Source organism: Elephas maximus, chromosome 6, assembly GCF_024166365.1.
Source record: "Elephas maximus indicus isolate mEleMax1 chromosome 6, mEleMax1 primary haplotype, whole genome shotgun sequence".
In the NCBI taxonomy this organism is placed as follows: Eukaryota; Metazoa; Chordata; class Mammalia; order Proboscidea; family Elephantidae; genus Elephas; species Elephas maximus.
In genome coordinates, this window is record NC_064824.1 from 116,152,339 (window position 1) to 116,170,863 (window position 18,525).

At 41.1% G+C, this 18,525-nt stretch overlaps 1 long non-coding RNA gene across 2 annotated transcripts in view; it reads right to left on the bottom strand.

The window, feature by feature from the left end:
* Nucleotides 1–2,532: 2,532 nt before the first annotated feature.
* The window catches only part of LOC126078076 (uncharacterized), a 242,805-nt gene continuing 226,812 nt past the window's right edge, over nt 2,533–18,525 (bottom strand). Inside the window, exons 3-5 of one of the 2 annotated variants that reach the window (XR_007517953.1) lie at nt 4,781–4,898; nt 3,605–3,660; nt 2,533–2,599 (exon numbers count right to left, since the gene is read on the bottom strand). This is a non-coding gene — a long non-coding RNA (uncharacterized LOC126078076). Of the gene's footprint in view, nt 2,600–3,604; nt 3,661–4,621; nt 4,899–18,525 lie in introns of those variants that run through there. The other variant, XR_007517952.1, reaches the window with a different exon arrangement.

Sequence of the window (18,525 nt, forward strand, 5' to 3'; positions counted from 1 at the left end):
GTATTTGGATTGTGCAGGTGAAAGTGACTTGGAAGAGATTTGAAATTACCCAGAGAATTGCCTGAAATTACCCAGATGGTTTTCCTTGTAGATACAAGCTTTTGCCAGAGGAGAATGCCTTGGCAGACAGTTTCACGGTTTCCCAGAACCTAGTAACTGCACCTTCCTCTGGGTGACTCAGACATGAGATAGGGTCTAGCCACAGCATTTAATAACACAGGCCAGGTCAGACTCTGGAATCAAAGCCCTGCTCACTGCCAGGCTACTGCCCTCCATGGTGTCAGAGAAGACAGCCACAGGCAAGGGGCTGGGGACCCACATTGGAACCTCCTTCAATGGTCTTTGGTACAAGGCAAGCCTGCTCTACGGACCAGTAAACGTAATAAAGCGTTTTAACGGAGGTTTTATTGTGAGCTCGGAGGATGACACTTGGTTATCCAACTGGCAACCGGCTCTGAGAAACAAGCAGCTTTCTTTCATGTGGCAACTCTGACATGCTTAGATCATGCCGAAGGTGAGGGAGACAGAGCTCTGGTTTTTTGCAACTCAGCACAGCCTTTGTGGGAGATGCCCAGGCAGCTCCAAGATGGAGCTGCCCAGCCAGGCCTGCAGGAGGGCTGGGCTGCTGCTGAGGAGCAAGGCTCCCTGAGGTCCTGGAGCAGGCCACACCTCTCCTCATCATCCTGATGGAACAACCAGCATGCTAGCAAGTCCGAAAGAACCCTTACACCTGCCATGATGCTGGGAAGGCAGCTGGAAGTCTCGAGTCCCAGGATCTCCCAGCTTTGTATTTTCTTAAAAGCAAAAGAACACTAAGACAGTGGCTGCCAAATCACCTGAGAAATTTGTTAAAAATACAAGTTCTTGGTTCATACCACAAAGACCTTGATATTGATAATCAGCCAGGTTTGGAAATAAATGCATTGGGATATCTGGAGAAACATGAAACAGTATTTTTAAGAAAGATCTATTAAATGTCCAACACTGGGTGGAACAATTCTTGGCGGGCAGTGGCGGGGCGGGGGGGAGACGAGCCTACTGACATTAAAATACATATAATAGAACTGTATCATAACTGTCCTCCAGTTGATAAAGTTTTTTCCCATGGAGGTACAAGTTAACAGTTCTAAAACTACTGTACATGTATACTGGGACTGAACAAATAAACGTATGGTGAATGGTGGGAGCCAGGTTTCTCACCTCTGTAGCAGGAGGTTACAGATGAGCAAAGGGGTAAAGCTAGAAGATACCATGTGGTACTAGGTTAAAGTAAAAAAATAGTAGTATGAAACTGTGTTTAGCTTAAAATAGATACTGATGAGCATATATAGAAATAATTACAGGTCTGTGTATTATTATGAGTTAGTATATATATATGTATGTGTATAAATATTACCTTGTCTGTCAGCTGAGAGGACCTACAACTCTAGTAGCAATGAGCACATGAGTGAGAGGGATAGGCAGGGGCCAAATAATGCAGAGCACAGTAGGTCATATTAAAAATTTAGAGGTCAATGGTAGGGGTGAAAGTTAGGGAGAGATTTTGGTACTGAAGTGTTTAAGTGGGGGGTGACATGTTCAGATTTGTGGTTTAGACACTGCTGGCTGCAATGAAGAAATTTAAGAGCAGGTCCCAGAGTCCAGTAAAAGACAAAGGTGGCCTGGCCTAGGGTAATAGCAAAGGGGTCTAGAGATGTTTAGGAGATTAAAGTGTAGATCATAACAAACACACAAGTGTTCATAGCCCCTAGGAAACCTAAACCAGAAGAGAAATTAGGGGTCATCTTGAGACCAATTCCCACATTCTAAGTCCAAAAACCAGTTGCCATCAAGGTGATTCTGACTCATAGCAATGCCATGCATGTCAGAGCAGAACTGGGCTCCATAGAATTTTCATGGTTATGGCCTTTTGGAAGCAGAATGCCAGACCTTTCTTCGGAGGTGCCTCTGGGTGAGTTTGAGCCACCAACCTTGGTTAGTAGCCATGCGCTTTACCATTTGTGCCGCCCAGGGACTCCTTTCCCTTATTCTACAGATAAATGAATTGAAGCTCCAGAAAGGACGCATCTTTCCAAAGTCACCAGCCAGCTGGTGACATAGTTAAGATTAGAAGTTGAGTTTCTTGACTCCCAGTACAGCTTTCTTTCCACCAAGGCATATTGTTCCCTCTTTTTCTGCCTCAAGCTACTCCTTGTCAGGAAAGAATTGATCTAACCTGGTTCCCTTCTGTTGTAGTTTCAGTTCATGGGGAGATATCTATAAAGAACCAAATAGCCATGTCATATCTTGGGACCAGTCACATGAAACAGGGTAGTCGAGAAGAACAAGGCTTAGAAACTAGACTCTCCCGCAGATGGCAAGAGAGCCAGCAAGAAGCATATAAATTAAGTCTAATATGGCAGGAAGAATTTGATATCCAGAGGAAACAGTAACAGGAGAGTGGTGGTAATTCAGGGAGGCATAAGAGGTAAGGGGTTGAAGGCCAATCAGCAGCTTAGGTCACAGTGACCAGGAAAACTAAGAAATACAGACCGTAGGCAGGCTGGAAGGAATCGGTGTGGGCTCCGCTTCCCTCAAGGCTGGGGTAAGAATCAGGACTCTGTAGTAGCAAACAAAAGCACAACCATAACCCTACAGGCAGTTGGACATAGAGCTAAGGACTAACACTGTGACCAGATACTAGGGACCTATTTATCAGGAATGGAGTACTGGGTGAGTACTAGCTGCACTCAAACAATGACTCAGCTGTAGAACCAGGGCACAAAGTCCAAGTTAGCTGGGCAGAACAAGGGGCAGTTTTCCAAATCCTGGGGTTCTGGGTCAGATCTCTTGACATCACTTCTGTTTCAGGTGAAGACTGATTCTAAAGCCTGGGATAGGGCTGAGCCTACAGATGGAGTGCAGGAATCTCAGATATGGGAAAGAAGGGACCAATGTCTGAAGCCTAGTGAAAACCTATTGTGCCTTCCTTAAAGACATAACGGCTTTGTGATCTATAGGCTCTACTCTGATAACCATTACAAGTTGCAAGGAAGTAATTCGTTTTTCTCTGTCATTGAGTTACAGTCACATCATAGTTCCTCAATAAATACATGTTCAATGAATAAACACGTATTTAAGGTTGGTATGCAGACATTTTGTCTTCTTTCGAGGTCACTATTTCCATATTCTCTGCTCACGGGAAAGATTTCTTTAAAAGCAATTAAAAGTATAGAAAAACCAAAAGGTTACATGCTGTATGAATTCTATTTACATAACATTTTGAAAAAACAAAAACTGTAGACCTGGAGAACAGATTAGTGGTTGCCATGGATTCAGGAAAGGGAAGAAAGTGTGACTATTACTGGATAAAAAAAAAAAACAAAAACACCAGAAAGTATCAGAGAATTCCCTTGGTGACAGAGTAGTAGTTCTGTATCTTGACTGTGGTGGTGATTACGTGAACTATACCCATTGCTCCATTGCCATGGAGTCAGTTCCAACTCCCAACAACTCTATAAGACAGTAGAAATGCCCCATAGGGTTTCCAAGGCTGTAAATCTTTACAGAAACAGACTGCCACATCTTTTTCCAATTGAATGACTGATGGGTTAGAATCACTGACCTTTCAGTTAACAGCTGAGCACTTTATCACTGTGCCACCAGGGCTCCTCATAGGAACTATAATTAGGATAAAATGTCATAGAGTTATACACAAAACCACGCCAAAAAGCAAGTACATGCAAAAATTGGTAAAATCTGCGTAAGATCTATGGTCTAGTCAATTACATTGTGCCAATATCAATTTCTTGGTTTTGATAATGTAGTCTAGTTACGTATGTTGTCACCATTGAGGGAAAATGGATAATGGATCGAAATCGACTCCATGGCAATGGGTTTGGTTTTTTTTGGATAATGGATACACTCTCTGTACTATTTTTACAACTTTTTGTGAATGTATTATTATTTCAAATTAAAAACTTGAAAACAAATCTCGGTCTACAACCAATTGCAATGTGTGGACCTCATGTGGATCCTGATTAAACACAAAAGATATATTTGAGACAACTGGAAATTTGAACAATGGCCAGCTATTTATTTGATAATATTAAGGACTTAATTTTAACTTTTTGTAGAATAGTGGTATTTAGGGTTTTTACAAGAGCCCTTATCTTTTTTATAATACGTATGGAATATTTAGAGCTGAAATGATATGATGTTTCAGATTTGCTTTAAATAATATGGAAAGGGAGAGGGAAGAAACAGCAATGGCCATAACTGGCAAATGTTGGAGCTGGCTGATGAGGGCTCTTTATACTCTTCTGTCTACTTTAATATTACTGCCCAAAACAAAAGAAAACACTGACTCATAGAGACCCTATAGGACAGAGTAGAACTGCCTCATAGGGTTTCCAAGGCTGTAAATCTTTACAGAAGCAGACTACCACATCTTTCTCCCCCAGAGCAGCTGGTGGGTTCGAACCGCCAACCTTTGGTTATCAGTTGAACACTTGAATCACACATTTAAAAAATTCTAGAGTAAAAAATTTAAAAATAACAAAACGAACTTCAGCTGCCTCTCTTATTTCTTACTGGCAGGTTCTAACATGGAATTTAATATGCATATTAGTATATACCCCTTATTACTATATCATATTTAGGCAAATTCAAGCAACTTCTCCACCAGTGACCATGAAAGAAATAGTCATAAAAGCAAACACCAAAAGCAAAATGGTCCGTTTGAAACAAGAAACTCTTTTCTGGCCACAAAGTTTTTGAAGCTATAAAAGCCGAAGCTAACTTCTCTTCCTTCCTGGCTTCAGCCAGTTTGGTGCCTCATGTTCTCTAATAAGTCTTCTTTGATCAGTCTTTCTGGTCATTTCTATCCTCCTTTCACTTCAGTCCTGATCTCTAATTCACTGTAAAAAGAAAAGAGAAAAAAAAAATTAGGAGCGTGAGCTGGTTCTAAAGAAGCTTTCCTATTTCCTTCCTTATATTCCTTCCCTTGTCCATCTCCCTGACCCTGATACGGGATCCAATTACCACATCTGCACATTTTATAAGCATTTATTAAGGAGCCTCTGTTTTTATTTTCTCACTTATTTCTAACATTTATAGACAAAGCATCTGAAGTATAGAGGTTTCCTCTGAAGATTACAAAGCTTGTCCTGGATAAAGAGATGTAGAAACTTTTTGAAAGAATAAACTGACCTCAGTTTTTTTTTATACATTTGATCACTCTAAAATTCATTCTGAGAGGTCTAACCCATCATTTAAGAAACCTGTGGCTGAATTTGGAATTTCTTATGAACCTGCTATCAGCATCTCACCTCCATATACATCCTTCGTCTCTTGCAGTAAGTTGCAAGGATAAATGAAGAAATCATCCTATGCACTCTTAACACATACTAGCCCAACTCAGCAAACCCCAGCAGTTAATATGTTCTAGGAATATCCTAAACCATTCCCACAGGACTGTTATAAAGAAAGAATTAGCACTGAAAGGGTTAATGTTCCCCCTAGCTTAAAGTTTTTTAAAGGCTATACAACACAAACAATGAACCTTAAGTAAACTATGGACTTTAGTTAATAATAATATATTAATATTGATTCATCAATTATAACAAATATACCACATGGAAGCAAGATGTTAATAACAGAAGAAACAGTGAACACGGAGGAAAGGGGGTATGTGAGAACGCTCTGTAATTTCTCTGTAAATCAAAAACTGCTCTGAAAAATAAAACCAAAAGCCAAACCCATTGTCATCCAGTCAATTCCAACTCATAGCCACCCTATAGAACAGGGTAGAACTACCCCATAGGGTTTCCTAGGTGGTAAATCTTTACAGGAGCAAACTGCCTCATCTTTCCCTTGCAGCAGCTGGTGGATTCAAAGCATTGACATTTTGGTTAGCAGCTGAGCAGTTTAACCACTGCACCACCAGGGTGCCTCTAAAAAATAAAGTCTATATATTTTAAAAAGTTTTTTAATTGAGTCCCTGGGTGGTGGAAATGGTTAACATGCTCGGCTGCTAACTGAAAGTTTGGCAATTCAAGTTTACCCAGAGGCACCTCAGAAGAAAGACTTGACAATCTACTTCCCAAAATATCAGCCATTGAAAACTCTATGCTCTACTCTGTCACAGTTCTACTCCTCTGACACACATGGGGTTGTCATGAATTGGGGTTGACTCAATGGCAAAAAAAATCAAAATAATTAAAATAATTAAATTAAAAGAGGGATAGTTGTCTCCGTGCGCATTGTGTTGCTAGCCAAACTGCCTACAAGGACCCCAAAATTCTCAACTGGCTATCCATGAGCAGCATGATCCATTTCCCCTTAGGAGAAGGCCATTTATTTTGTTTCTTTTGAGGTAGAGTGTTCAATTCCATTGCTTTCCTTTGTTCGCCCTCCGTCCTTTCCTGCCACCCATCGGTCCCTTCCCTACAGCCAAATAGTGCAAACCTAATTGGCCACTGTGACTCCCTTCCTTCCATGACCACTGCAACCCACTGGGCACTGGATCAAGAGGGAGATGGGCTGGGAGAGATCTGCAGGGTGTCCTGGCCCTCCCGGGATGTGGTCTGGAGTCAGAGGATCTCCGGAGACCTGCCATAGTGTCTCTCCAGCCAGCCTGTGAGCAAGCTGCTGAAGATGGCTCTCCTTAATCTGCAGCACCACCTTTTGAGAAGAAGTTGTATTTGGAAGGAATGTCAGGCAAAAACTTGCCAGCCGATGTCTGGTTGGGAATTGGACCGTCCAGGGAGCCCTCACCTTTCTGGGTGGACAGGAACTTATTCATCCCTTCCATGCTCCTGCCTACAGCTGAACGGCCTATTGCCCCTAAATTCTCTAGTCCTCCTGGGCAAGCTTATCTTAATTTGAGAATAAATCCAAAGCAATTCCTTGCATTACACTGAACTATATACTCTTCTCAAAGAGCCTTGTGTAGGAAAGCAACCTGACTAGGGAAAAAAAAAGCCTAATTTTAAGTGAGAATTTACGAACTCAGGAAGATAGAAAATGGTGCAACAGTACTTAACACCACAACTCAGTGTCTACTGTTCACGGAAAGTAGAGGCTGGGCAGGAACCTGGTTTACCTTCACAAGCTGGGCCACTCAGTATCCCTTGCAGAGACAACCAGCCCAGATTGTCCACAAAATATCTAGCAGGATTTGCTTTAAGCTGATGATCTGATTGGAAGTTTGAATCAATGCCTCTGAACTACAAATTACTTGTTCTTTCTTGTTATAACAAGTAGCCATTCTTTCTCTTGTTCTCAGAGCTAGAAAGTCCGTCTGCCCTGTTCTGTGCCCAAGGACGCTGCATCCATGAAGACCACATTTCCAGCAGGATTCTGGTGGGTCTGGCCACTGGAAGGTATGGGCAAGAGATCAGTGAGCAGGCAGACAGAAAGATCAGGGTTATTTCTTCCCTGATATCTCCTTGCTTCTGGGTTATTCTGGTAGTAACTGCACCCCTCCCCTACCACAACTTCCACCAAGAAGTCCCTCCTTCCTGCTCCAGCTCTTACAGGGCTCTAATATCACCATCCTCTATATCCTGCCCTGTCAGCCCCAGGAATGCTAACAGCTTCCTGCTGTTGCTCACCTCTGGGTACCTCAACATTCCTGGCTTGTTCCTTTAACATCCTGCCCTCACTTTCTGAGGCTACGCCTTCATTATTCTCTTTATATAAAACGTCAAAGGTAAGTTGTTTCCTGCCTGGGCTGGCCAGCTCCAGTCACAGTCAGATCCTTACTGCAACACTAACATTCTAGGCAGGACCCTGCCTCAGGGCCTTTCCACCTTCCTTTCCACTTTCCTGTAACACTCAACCCCTAGATTTCTGCTTAGCTCAGTCCCTCACTTCCTTCCTCATCTATTCAAATGTTACCTAATCAGAGGTGTATTTCCTGACTACCTTATATAAAATGGCACACTTCCCCATTCCCTTGCACCTGTCATTCTGTCTCCCTTTCCTTGTTCTAAGTGTCTTTACAATGCTTTTTATCACTTCGTATATTATATAATTATTGATTTTTTTATTGTCTCTCTCCCCCAACTAGAATGGAATTTCTTCTATAGTTCGTTGCTAAGCCTTAACAATGCCAGGCACACGGTAAGGAATCCGTAAACATTTACTGAATGAATAAATGTTCTGTGTAGTCACTGCTTGACTCTTCATAGCTTAAGGCTATGAACTCTGTGTGCAGACTTTTCCCATCACTCTCCACATACCATCTTAGATTATAATTATTGAGCATTCAAAGATGCTTGGCATTGTACTCAGAGATACTGGATGCAGCACAAAGAGAAATGAAGGTGGAAAAGAAAAATAATCCCCAAATTCCAACTACCACCAGGATTTGGAATCTAGACATAGAATTGGGAGTAAGGTATAAGAGGTGTGTCTATATATCCAAAACAGGAATGGACTTTTTAGGAGGCAGATCAGGGATAGGTGGGGATGGGCTGAAAGAAAGAGGAAAAAGTGCTAAGTCCTTTGGAGAAGGAGCCATGTGGGCTACCAAAGTTTTTGTTCTTTAAGAGAGAGAGAAGAAAACTCAAAGTCTCATATGGCCTTCTTCTATTTTAGAACTTCCAGCTTTGCTTACGATACACTTACCTGTTGCCTTCAAGTCAATTCCAACTCATAGTGACCCTACAGGACAGAGCAGAACTGCCCCCCTAGAGTTCCCAAGGAGCACCTGGTGGATTTGAACTGCTGACCTTTTGGTTAGCAGCCATAGCACTTAACCACTATGCCACCAGGGTTTCCACGCTACACTTAGGAGGACCTTTATCTTCTGAAGCAAGAGTGTCTGGACCTTGTTTCTTCTTCTTCTCAAGGGTCTAGGTAACATCTAAGGGACGGAAATGGGCATCTGAAAATGAAGCTCTATTGGCTTTGACGGAAAAGATTTTGTAGGTCAGAATCTGGCCCCACCTCTAACACACATCATGGAACAACTCAGAGATTGTGGGAACTAGGATTTGATCACATCCATACCATATCACCACCACAACCATTCTGAACCACGGACTTCTCAGCCTTTACCAATTTTAGCCATTTTAATAGGCATGTTGTCATATCTCATTGTGGTTTTTAATTTGCATTCCTCTAATGACTAATAAGGATTCCCTAGGTGGTGCAAAAGTTAACAAAATAGGCTGCTAATTGAAAGATTAGAGGTTAGAGTCCACCCAGAGGTACGTCAGAAGGAAGGCCTAGCGATCTGCTTCCAAAAAACAAGCCACTGAAAACCCCATAGAGTACAGTTCTGCTCTGACACACATGGGGTTGCCATGAGTTGGAGTCATCTACACGGCAACTGGTTTTGATTAATGACTAATGATGTTGAGCATTTTCATGTGACTATTTTCCAGTTGTACATTTACTTGGGTGAAGTGTCTGTTCAAATCTTTTGCCCATATTTTAATCTTTCTGAATTTTGGGAGTTTTTTTTTTATATATATTTTGTATACAAATCCTTTATCAGGAGGATGTCAAATACGTGATTTACAAATATTTTCTCCAAGTGGCTTGGAGTAGTAGTATCTTTCAAAGAGCAGGGGTGTTTAATTTTAATGAAGTCCATCTTATCAAATTGTTCTTTTATGGCTCTTGCTTTTTTTGATATCATATCTAAGAAATCTTTGCTGAACCCAAAGTCACATGGGTTTTTTTTTCCCCCTATGTTTTGAAGATTTTTTGTTATCTAGTTTAATTCTATTCTGGTCAGAGTACATACTTTGTATGATTTCAATTCTTTTAAATCTGTTAAGGTTTGTTTTATGACCCAGGATATGGTCTATCTTGGCAAATGTTCCTGTGTTCTTAAAAAGAACGTGATTTCTGCAGTTGTTGGGTGGAGTATCCTATAAATGACATTACATCCAGTTGATTGATGGTGTTGTTCAGTTCTTCTATATCCTTGCTGATTTTCTGTCTACTACTTCTATCAATTATGGGATTAGAGAACGGAGAGAGGATTTTTGAAGCCTCCAACTATAATTGTAGATTTGTCTATTTCTCTTTCAGTTCTGTCACTTTTTGCTTCATATATTTTGGAGCTCTGTTGTTAGAGGCAAAACATTTAGGATTTTTTATGCCTTCTTTGTGAATTGACCATTTTATCATTATATGATGTTCTTTTATCCCTGATAATTTTGTTGTTGTTGTCGTAAGGTCTACTTTGTCTCATATTATTATAGCCACTCCAGTTTTTCTTTGGGTAGTGTTATCCTGGTAGGTCATTTTCCATTGTCACATTTAAGCTACCTATATCATTATATCGGAAGTGAGTTTCTTCTAACATAATTATTGATACGTGTGGATTGAGGTTTACCATTTCATTCTCTGTTTTTCTGACTGTTCTCTCTGATTTTTTTGTTTGTTTTATTTTGTTTTGTTCCAGTTTTCCCTTTCCTGCCTTCCTTAGGTATTTGAATTTTTCAGTATTCCAGTTTAATCTATTGCAGTTTCTACTATGCCCCTTTCTTCTGTTATCATTTCCTTTCTTTTTCAAGAAATTCATTTACCAATTCTTTTAGAACAGGTCTGCTAATGACAAATTCTTTTAGTTGTCCTTCATCTGGGAGTGTCTTTATTTAGCCATCATTTCTGAAGAGTATTTTCACTAGATACAGAATTCTAGATCAACAGTTTTCTTTCAGCACTTGAAAAATGTATTCTACTTTCTTCTGGCTTCATGGTTTCTGATGAGAAATCTGAGAAATCCACAGTTACTAGAACCATTGTTTTCCTATATGCAAGGTATCATTTCTCTCTTGCTACTTTCGAGATTTTTCTTGGTGTTTAGTTTTCAGCCATGTGATTATGATGTGTCTAGATGTGGATTGCTTTGGATTTATCTGGTTTGGGGTTCACCAAGTTTCTTAAATAGGTTTCTATCTTTCACCAAATTTGGGGATTTTCCACAGCTTTTTTTTTTTTTTCCTTCATATGCTTTCTCCTTCCCTTCTGGTATTCTGATGGCATGTTTGACCTTTTTTTATTGTCCCACAAGTCCCTGACATTCTATTGTTTTTGAAAAAATCTTTTTTTTCCTCTGTTGTTCAGATTAGGTCATTTTTATTGCTCTAGCTTCATGTTATGACTTTTTTCTCTGTCATCTCCATTTTGTTACTGAGCCCATCCAGTGAGATATGTTTTTGTTTTGCTTTTGGTTATCAAATTTGTCTTTTCCTAAATTTCCTTTTAAAAAAAAAAAAAATCTTCTAGTTCTAAAACTTGCCATCTTTTCTTTCATTTCAGAAATGTTCTCCCTTGTTGTACCACCATTTTTATAATACTGTCTTAAAATTTTTGTCAGATAATTCTGACATCTGTGTTATGTAGGCATTGATGTTAGTGATTGTCTTTTCCCATGTGGGTTGAGGTTTTTCTGATTCTTTGTATGCCAAGTAATTCTGAATTGTATCCTGAACATTTTAAGTATTATGCTATTAGATTCTGGGATGTATTTAAAGCCTACAAAGTACGCTTATTTTTTTGCATTTTAGTAAGCAAGAAACCCAGTTGGTTTCAGGCCACAAGTGCCAAGTAGCCTTATGAGGGTCGTGGTTACAATATCAGTTCAGTTTTCAAAGCCTTCACAGTGATATTTGGACTTGCCTCACATGTAACATGTGCATCACTCAGTCGCAGCCTGGGACTTTGGTGGAGGTGTGTCCTATAGTTCAGGTTTCAAAGACTATAAATGCTATTTAGGGTCAAATCCACATATGTACATCTCAGGGGTGAACCCAGGAGTTCATAGACCATTTTAAGGGGTTGCTTCTCAAGCTCCTTCCCCTCAATTATCTCCCATGTACTTTCTGTTTCCCTAGGGCTTCCCTTTTTAGACCTCTGGTCGGAAATCTGGGGCTTTAACTACCCCACTTTGCTATTCATTTCCCACAACTGTGCCCACAGCTGGGGCCAGCAGTAGAACAACAAAGAGGAAAAAGCAACAGGAGTTCACTCTTGGAACCACAGCTCCTCTAATGGTAGAAGAAGGTTTTCTTCCCACAGAGGCTTAGGCTCCTGCAGACCCCCTTTGGAGACATTGCCACTCTTCTGAAGTACAAGGAAATGAAAGAAAGAATAAAAATAGAGAAAAGAAAAATGAGGGATTTCTGCACTCAGTTTTAGGAACTTTCTTTCCCACTATTCAAGCGAGAACTAGAGAGGGTTTCTCCTGGACCTCTGTCTCTGTGCATCTCATTGTCCAGTTCCAGGTCTTGGGCTGCATTCAGGTAGGGAAAAAGGATAAACTTACAACTGGCTCAATGGTAATTCAAATTCTAATCTTTTTTCCTAATCTGCCTGCCACCATTTACTTTTCAGAATTCTCAAGTAGCTGCCCCATGCATTCTTTCCAGGCTTTACAGTTGCAGTCAGCTGGGAGAGACAGGGTGGGGTGTGCTTGCTTCATCTTACCCAGAACTGGAACCTTCCTGTCTTAGTTATCTAATGCTGCTATAACAGAAATACCACAGCACATAGCTTTAACAAAGAGAAATTTATTCTCTCACAGTTTAGGAGGCTAGAAGTCTGAATTCAGGGTGCTAGCTCCAGGGGAAGGCTTTCTCTCTCTGTCAGCTCTGGAGGAAGGTCCCCATCATCAATCTTCCCCTGGTCTAGGGGCCTCTCTGCACAGGAACAGGGCTGCTTTCTTGGTGGTATGAGGTCCCCCTGTCTCTCTTATATCTCAAAAGAGATTGATTTAAGACACAACCTACTCTTGTAGATTGAGTCCTGCCTCATTAGCATAACTGAGGATAATCCCACCTTATTAACATCATAGAGGCAAGATTTACAACTCATAAGAAAATCACATCAGATGACAAAATGGTGGACAGTCACACAACACTGGGAATCATGGACTAGCCAAGTTGACACACATTGTGTGGGGGGGGACACAATTCAATTTATAACACTTCCTGTGTAATGTTTTTAAGTGGAAGAATTACGTGTGAATTTTTTCCACATTTTTATAATTTAAAAATACACAATGATAATAATAATAAAAAATAGCTAAAACAGTTGTCTAACCTGGATTCATCCTTGGCAAAATAGAGGGTCAGTGAAAAAGAGTAAGACCCTCAAAGGAATGGATTGACACAGTGGCTGCAACAATCGGCTCAAGTGTAATAACAATTGTGAGGATGGCACAGGACCAGACAGTGTTTCATTCTGTTGTACGTAGTGTTGCTATGAGTCCGAACCAACTCGACAGCACCTAACAACAACAACAACTTGGCTTTGCCGTTCAGAGGGACAGGTAGTTTTACTGTTTCTGTCTTCATGCATCATGATTCAAGATTATGTGATAAGGGCTCTATCTAGGTAAACTCTAAGGAGAATTCCAAGCATCTTAAGACAGTGCACTCATTTCTGGGCTGTGTGAATTTTCATTAGTTGCATCTGGGGCTCCAATCTTCAGGAGTCAAGGCCACCCTGTCCTTGAAACACAAAAACCAAGTTTAACTGGATGCTAAGTGTGCCGCTTGCATCTGAGCAGTTAGGCAGCAGTTCTGTTTCCTCTTCCAGAAAGGAGAAAGAATCTAATGATTGTTGAGTACTGCTACGTGCAAGCACTGTATTAGATACTTTACACACGTTAATTTCGCTCTCACCACAAACAGAGAGGTAGGTACTATTTGCATTATTTACAGATGAGAACTCTGAGGCTCGATAAGACTAAGGCACTTCCCAGGTTCCCGAAGCTACTAAGTGGTGAGCCCGAGTATGAATCTTTCACAATGCTTTTATTCTCCCTATGCATTATGCTGTCCCTTGCAAAAAAAAAAAAATTTTTTGATTACTTATGTTTAATTACACTTTGGATATCCAGAGCTTTTCACTCAGTAGGAATAAGTGCACTCAACTAATTTAATAATCAACATTAGCCTATCTTGTTGGGTTTTATTTTCTCCCTTTTCCTCCTATTTCTAATTGTTTCTCTTGCCCCTCCCCCAACTCTGGCCTTCAAGGGCACCCTGAGCATCTTAGAAATCTGGCATCCCATATCTGGTAATGCAAATATTGCAATGACTGAGTGGAATTCTCAGTTTCAGTCCAGATGCTGAACATGGTGGGGATACTACAAGCCTTTTCTACTCCTTCCTTCCTCTGTGTCTTCCCACCACAGCCAGTGCTGCATGCAACTGGTATCCCATAAATGCTGCCAGCTGCTCCAGTCCTTGGCCAAGCCTCTGTTCCCATTTCCTTGTCCCTGGTCTCCTGCTCTTTTATCTACCCCTCCCCATATACCCTGGAGAGCCCACAGTCCACTTGCTAGGATTCTATAAAAGGAATTCTCGTATCCAGTAAGAAATTGGATTATGCGATCTTTTGGTTGTTTCAAATGCTATCGTTCTGTGTCCCTGTGATTCCAGAGAGGTAAGTACCAGCTGACTGCTGTCTCTTGAGAGGAACAAAGGGACACATGACTAAGTTCCTGCTCCTTGCACCAGGGAACATGCCTTCTTTGACCCATAAGCCACCTGATCTTACCAACATACCCTAAGAAGTAGGTCTCAAACTTTAAGATGATTAGGAATCATTTGGGTACTTGATAAAATGCAGATTCCCTGGCCCAGCTAACAGTTTCTGAATCAATATGTGTGGCAGAGCACAGGATTCTGCATTTTTAATAAGTACCCAAGTACTTCTGATGCAGGTGGACCACTAACACACCTTAAGGAGTCTTGGACTAAAGAAAAGGCATTATTAGTGGGTTTCCTTGTGTTGCACTACTTAGATCAGCAAGCGCCCAGCATAAGTGGGCTGATGGTAATTAATGCTGGATGTCAATTTTTTTTTCTTGCCTGAATTAAGAAACAGATTATTCATAATAAGCTATGACTTGCTGGGAGCTTACTCTGAGCCAGAAACAGTGCTATGTATGCACACGCATTATCCATTTAATCCTCAAAACTCTTGTAGACAGGTGCTACTTTCCACATTTTAAAGATGACAAAATTGAGACCTGGGGGTCAAAATAGACCATAGCTAGGATGTGACTGAGCCTGGATTTGAGCACAGGCTTGTGTGACCCCAAAGACAGTGCTCATTCCACACCACCACAGTTCCTCCCCTCCTAGCAACTGCCCCGGGTAACAAGGAAGAATGATGATTGTGTATGAGCTCTCCATGGTATTAGCATATCTCCCTTAAAATTAGAAAGAAATATGGTTCGTCATAAAGAAAAACCTCTGACAATGAGCCCAAGGAAGGCTGTGGACTCTTGCATTAGATGTCTTTAAAACATAAAGAATACAATTGTTTGGTTTTATCCTTCCTGAAGGCAGAGAAATGGAAAAGATGACCCCCTTCAAGTCTTTTCCAGGCCAGGAATTCCATTAAACGTTGCCCCCAACTAAATATCTGTCTCCGGTTCTGAGGAACTTGCTGTAGTCAGCTTCGCCGGCCTGTAGGTGCAAACATCTGTAAGGCAGGTGTTTGATTTTGTAGGTGCCAGAGGACACACAGCTGAGACTGCACAGCTGAGGGGGAAGGAGAGGAAATGTCTTACATTGATGTAGCACTTTTTGACTCTCCCCAAGCCCCCTTCAACAGGGAAGTGATTGGGGGCGGGAGGTGACTAGAGGGCCACCAGCTGTAGAACAGCTGCACAGGGGAGCATTTAAGACTAGGACAGGAAGTGAAACACAGAGGGCAGTCAGTCTCAGGGAGAGGTCAGAGGGAAGTGGAGGGGAAGGCAGCTAAATCTGCTGCCTGACTGCTGCTCTAGGGAGGTCCTGGTTAAGCTCAGAAACCAAGGACTCCCTGCTTCTATTTCTCCCAGGGTGCAGAAGGAAGGAAGGGGAAAGAGCATTTTTCTTTAGTTAAGACCAAAAAGAGTCATACAGGCAACCTTTGTTTGCTCCTCCATTCTATGCTCCTACCTGAAACTGACTGTGGAGTTCAGAGAGCCTGTTAACTCACATATGCAAGTTCTAACCCCCAATACCTGTGAACATGACCTTGTTCGGAAATAGGGTCTTTAAAGACTTTATTGGTTAAGTTAACATGAGATCATACTGGAGTAGGGTGTCTTCTAATCCAATCTGAGTTGTGTCCTTATAAAGAGATAAGAAAAAGAGAGACAGAGGAAAGATGGCCATGTGACGATGAATCTACAATCCGAGGAATGGCTGGAGCTACCAGAAGCTGGGAGAAACAAGAAAAGATCTTGCCCTAAAGACTTCAGAGGGAGCATGGCCTGCTTGACACAATGATTTGGACTTCTAGCCTCCAGAACTATGAGACAATAAACTTCTGTTCTTATAAGCCACTCAAAAGCCACTTAACTTACAGTACTTTTGTTACTACAGCCCTAAGAAACTAATATACCTCGCTACCATCATGATATTATATAACTCTGACTATGCAAAGGCATTCAACTGTGTGGATCATAACAAACTATGGATAACACTGCGAAGAATGGGAATTCCGGAACACTTCATTGTGCTCATGAGGAACCTTTACATAGATCAAGAGGCAGTTGTTCGGACAGAACAAGGGGATACTGATTGGTTGAAAGTCAGGAAAGGTGTGCGTCAGGGTTGTATACTTTCACCATACCTATTTAATCTGTATGCTGAACAAATAATACGAGAAGCTGGACTACATGAAGAAGAACGGGGCATCAAGATTGGAGGAAGACTCATTAACAACCTGCGTTATGCAGATGACACAACCTTGCTTGCTGAAAGTGAAGAGGACTTGAAGCACTTACTAATAAAGATCAAAGACCACAGCCTTCAGTATGGATTACACCTCAACATAAAGAAAACAAAAATCCTCACAACTGGACCAATGAGCAACATCATGATATACGGAGAAAAGATTGAAGTTGTCAAGGATTTCATATTACTTGGATCTACAATCAACAGCCGTGGAAGCAGCAGTCAAGAAATCAAAAGACGCATTGCACTGGGCAAACCTGCTGCAAAGGACCTCTTCAAAGTGTTGAAGTGCAAAGATGTCACCCTGAAGACTAAGGTGCTCCTGACCCAAGCCATGGTATTTTCAATCACTTCATATGCATGTGAAAGCTGGACAATGAATAAGAAAGACCGAAGAAGAGTTAACGCCTTTGAATTGTGGTGTTGGCGAAGAATATTGAATATGTCATGGACTGCCAAAAGAACGAACTAATCTGTCTTGGAAGTGCAGCCAGAGTGCTCCTTAGAGGCAAGGATGGCGAGACTGCGTCTTACATACTTTGGACATGTTGTCAGGAGGGATCAGTCCCTGGAGAAGGACATCATACTTGGCCGAGTACAGGGTCAGCGGAAAAGAGGAAGACCCTCAACTAGGTGGATTGACACAGTGGCTGCAACAGTGAGCTCAAGCATAACAACGATTGTAAGGATGGCTCAGGACCGGGCAGTGTTTCGTTCTGTTGTGCATGGGGTCGCTGTGAGTCAGAACTGACTTGACGGCACCTAACAACAACAACAACAGCCTCTGCTTAGACACCACCAGGGGAGAAGAAAAGGGCAAGAAGCCAAAAAAAAAAAAAAAGGAAAACTAAATTCTGCTTCACAAAGATTAACCTGGAACAGACCACGTTTGAAACCAGAAGTGGCTAAATTACTTTGAAGTGCAAGGTTAAAAGTTTTACAGCATCATCAAAAATGGTGGTTTAGCCCAATTTTGAAAAAATAAAGTTGCATTTCTGCACATCTGAGTTGAATAATGTTTTCACTTGCTACATATGTTTCCTATCATCTGGTAAAGTACAAGTGTGTCCTTTTCTTAAAAAAATCAACTTCTCCAAGTTGAGGGTGGGATGGGCTAAGAGTCGATGGATGTCCACAAAAGTTTCAAGTAAAGCAAAATGATTTTCCATAATAAAAAGTAAATCTTGTTTATATATCACCATCCTTGATCTCACTCCTATATTCCCTACTCAAATTTCTTGGCCCTTTGGATGCAACATGCCTCAGCGTAAATCCTTTATTCTTTCCCTAAAACTACCCTCACTTCTATATTCCCTACCTTAACATCAGTATTATCATCTTTTCAGCTGTCCAAGCTTGAAACCTAAGAGTCAGTCTATATTTTTCTCCTGTTCAGTCCCAGTTACAAATGGATCTCCAAGAATTATTCCTCCTTCTTCCTAAATATCTCTAAATTTCATTTTTCTTCCATTCTCAATGCCACTGTGATGAGTTCTCATTACAGATTCTTAGTTTTTTTATTGTTGTTGTTATTTTAACCTAAGAATGTTCTTAAGTTTTTTTTGTTTGTTTCTTTTTGTTTTACCACAGCTTAAATCTGGTCTCCTGGAAACTCTTCTCTTTTTCCTCTAATCTCAATTCTTTTTCCACGGTCACCAGCCATCTTGTGCCTAGGACATCCCCTCCCATTGTTTTCTGTCACCAACAGAGTAAGCTCAAGTGCCCTAGTCAACTTGCAATATTGTCACAATTGGCCCCAAGTCCACCTTACCAATTTCAAATCCCACCTCTTCTCCACCACAGGCTCTGTGTTACAACCCACCAAACAATTGCAGTT